A 4,082-nucleotide genomic window follows, 5' to 3' on the forward strand; every position below is an offset into this window, starting at 1 on the left:
GCATGAGTACAATCTGCAGCTACCAATTGGAGAGAGGAAGATTAAAAAAAATAAAAAGAGCAAGTGAACAGGTTTTTCCAGTTTTTGCTGAAGCACAGATCAGAACAAAGGAGCTGTTGAACAAACAACTCATAACTCAGTCACCTGAGACTTTGCAAATCAGCAAGAATAGAAAACAGGGGGAAACAAAAAAAAAAAAAAAAAAAAGACAGTGGCCAAATGAATTTAGCACTCTTTTCCTCCTGTCAAGCAAGTCCTGCAGAGTGGGCTGGATAAGCTAGCAATGGGAGGATGCAAAAATTATCTGTGGTTTTCATGCAGAAAAAGGTAGTAAAAGGAAAACAATCACTTCTCCTTTTGCTTAATTCACCAGCCTGGTGCATGTGCCCACCCTTGGCCGAACAGTTTTACAAATGACCCTGGTTTAACTCTTGTAGCATGAAGTGATATTTGTAATATTGAGGGTTCCAGTAAAAACTGTTTTGATTCATGGTTACCTTAATTAGGGATCCTGCAGGTACAGGTCTGCTGAATGTTGATCACTTTAATTAACTTCTTATTCATAGATTTGGTGGATTTATTCTAACTACTGCATTTGATATATTTATTGGTAAGTTTCAGCCTCTCTCCTTTAATAAATCTTTATTTTCTAAATAAATCATGTTTGAAAATCAACCCTTTATTCTGCACCCATTTCCACACACTCATGAACAGGCTGACCCAAATCTCTCTGGTCTGTTCAACAACTGTTGTTTTTTCTCTTGATGTAATTTTCCTAAACACAAATACTACTTGTCACAAATAAGCCTACCTACACTAGTAAATCAAAAGATATGAGACCTCTAATATATAATGCAATTCATTACAAAGAATTGGGACTTACATTTTTCTGGCTACTTCCTTGACCAGCTCTGCAAACACATTGAGTTCTGATCTCTGTCTAGCTTCTTAATGTTACCAAAGGCAGGGCTAGTATTTCTGTTTTCTCACGATGTTTTCTGGATCCTTTCAGTAGGGGTGTTCTAAAGCATAGGGAACCTATGTGATTGCCAGGTCCTACTTCTGCCACCACCTGCTCTTCACCTTTTGCTCATCATCTTCCACCCTTCAGCTTTCATCCTAAAAGCCTGTTATCCATCACATGCTCCTTCTGTCTCTTGCTCTATTCTGTCTAATGAACTGTAATGTTTAATTGTGAGATTCTTTAAAGGTACTTGAAAAAGTAAAAGTACTTGAACTGTACTGCACTGAGATGAGAAAACAACAAGACTGTTTCAATGAAACATTTGCTAGTAATGACTGCATTTCTGTAATGTTCTTACTAAACATTTCAAAATGTATTGTGAACACTAAAACAGCTTTCCAACACATCTGTAAAGAAGATATTGCCAAAATGGTTTAAAAACAAGTTTCAGAGGTGCTGAGCTCTTGCAACTCTGTTTTAGATAAGTGGGAGTTTAAAAAGTGCACGACACCTAAACATTAGGCTATAATTTGCCTGAAGGCATAAAACTCAGGTGTCCTGATACCTAGTTTGATGACTCAGTCAGGAAATCATTCTTTGATTTGAAACAACTACTTGAAAGTCAGTGTAGAAGGCTGGTTTGTGGATCTTCAAACAGACTCTGAAATCACAACAGCTGCTGTAAAGGTAAAGGTTGAAACTATAAATCCAATGTTTTTGATTGGTTTCATGACCTTGATAAGTTTCCTTATCTCACTGAATGTCAGCTTAACTCTGCAGAAGAGGGAAAAAAATACTAGTACCATAATAATGCTAGACTATTTTTTGTTTTACTCTTGTACAGAACATGTTTCAAATAGTCAATGTCCCACAGTCCACATCTTGATTTTTGTCTCCAAAGGAAAAAAAAAATCTGTTCCTTTGTACAGTGTTAAAAAAAGCCTCTCCAAAACATTTCCATTCTGTTTGTGTGCAAAAGAGACTTCCAAGCAGCAACCTTACTGTGTGAAGGCTGTTTGGAATTCTGTATAAAATGCATTTGGAAGTTTAAACCTATTTGCCAAAAAAAAGATGAATGCTGTAGCTAAATAGTACTTCCAACAGAAAGCTTCTACTGGTCCAGCATTTAATCTGCTGTGTAGCTTCTCTGCAAATGACAGAAAATACTGCTTTTGGGCACAGTCCCTTAAGCATCTAACACAGTAGGTTTATTTTGTTTTGAATCAAAACCAGAAAATGTAACAAATATAATTGTTCATCTACCATTTTGCTCATGCAGCATTCCACTGCTTAAACTGCTTCTTGTAACAGAAATTCCTTTATCCAGTTTAAAATGGTGCATAACTTTTGGTCGCTCAAAAGTTGACTGGCACCGGAGACACATACACAAATATGCTTTCTACTCCTCTTTCATACATGACCTAGGGCCTCTTTGTGCTCACAGGCCCCCAAGCACCCTCAGGCTCTGACATAAATATTGGGGGAAAAAAGGTATTTGAGCTATGGTAGCAAAAATTTAGCCCCAGGTTCTGGATTTTCAAAACACTGTTATCCCTGTGGTTTTAATAAATGGAAAAAGGATTTTTGCAAAGTGTAGGGGAGAGGCAGTGATTGAGAACTTACATTGTCTTATTTGACTTGTGTGCCAGTCAAATAAGAAAACAGATACTTAAATGCTTAAAAAGCAGTAAATGGAAAGAATATACACAACACTGGTTACTCAAGAATCCAAAACTCTTAAGAAATTGAACTAATTAAATTTGCATTCTATAAATCTGTCCCATGTAATTTTTTTATTGCAACTTTGTCTTATACACATTTCTTTCATTCTCCTCTCTCACCTTCCGATTCAAGGGTGAGGAAAGCACCGTACAGTTTAGAAATATGTACGATGGCTGTGCATTAGTGCTTGTTTAACAACAGATGTGATTCAACAGGTTGTAGCTTCCCTAATGCCTAGCAGGTCTTTATTGTTCCCATACCTGCATTTGAGGCCTCCTCACTTGTACTAATTCAGTGCTCTTTAAACTGAATCTATGAAATCTTGTGACTATAAAATACCAACAGAAAACTATCAACAAATCGAAGGACTTATGTTCTCAAAATGGACCCACTATTAACAGAATAGTAGAATAAAATACAGAATTTGAAAAAAATGATTGAGAAAGCAGAACAATTGTAAACTCTGAGTCTAATGTGTGCAACTTACATTACTACTGAGCTCTTTTACATCTATATATGTATATATATACACACACACATACATACACAAAATACACATAATATATATATAAAAACCCACACGTGTGTGTGTGTATGTGTGGGTGTGTAAATATTCACTGTTATGAATTCAGGAGAAATTCAGCTGAACATAAACAGACTACAGTCATTCAAGCAGGGAGGAAGCCAGATGTGAGGACTTGATAGATCCAGATTTGTGAAAATCTGCCAGGGGTTACTTCATTGCAGAGCTCTGTGGGCATTCACTGCAATTTCTGTAGAGTGGAAAGGAAGTTGTTCTCACTGCATCTAATTCCTTGGCTGAGGTATTTGCCCATCCTCCTTCAGAGGGAGAGTGCCATCTACTGAAGCATTCCTTTGCACAGCTCCCTTGAGCCTTGTCCCACTCACAGATTGACAAAATCCATTCAAAGGGGTTGTAAAACTGAACAAGGTTTTAAAAGGAAAAGCAGCTGCTATAGATGTGAATCTCTGCTGTAAAGCACCAGCTGCTTGTAAAGAACCAGGCCAAAGATGGTAAATACAACCACTTGCTTGTACAAGCCTGTTCTCCTGCTTTTGAAGAGATTAAAGACAACCTCACTCTGGGTTTCTTCATTCCTAATAAATCCTTGGAACTGAGATTACATTACCACTTTGTAACTCTTAGGAGTGGCATTCCCTGAAGGCACAATCCAATTTCACTGCTGACTATCAACCATGGACTTTCCTATTGATTCCTCCTTTCTGTGTTAGTTCTCACAAGATGCACAACTACTCAGCCGACTCTGAATAGTGAGAACACCTGGTAACAGTTACCAGGAGTCTGGCTTGGACCAGTGATGACACAATATTATTGTGCTGCTTTGTCTTTATGTATTTTCCCATTGTCTTGAGC

Source organism: Corvus moneduloides, chromosome 3 (assembly GCF_009650955.1).
Source record: "Corvus moneduloides isolate bCorMon1 chromosome 3, bCorMon1.pri, whole genome shotgun sequence".
Taxonomy (NCBI): Eukaryota; Metazoa; Chordata; class Aves; order Passeriformes; family Corvidae; genus Corvus; species Corvus moneduloides.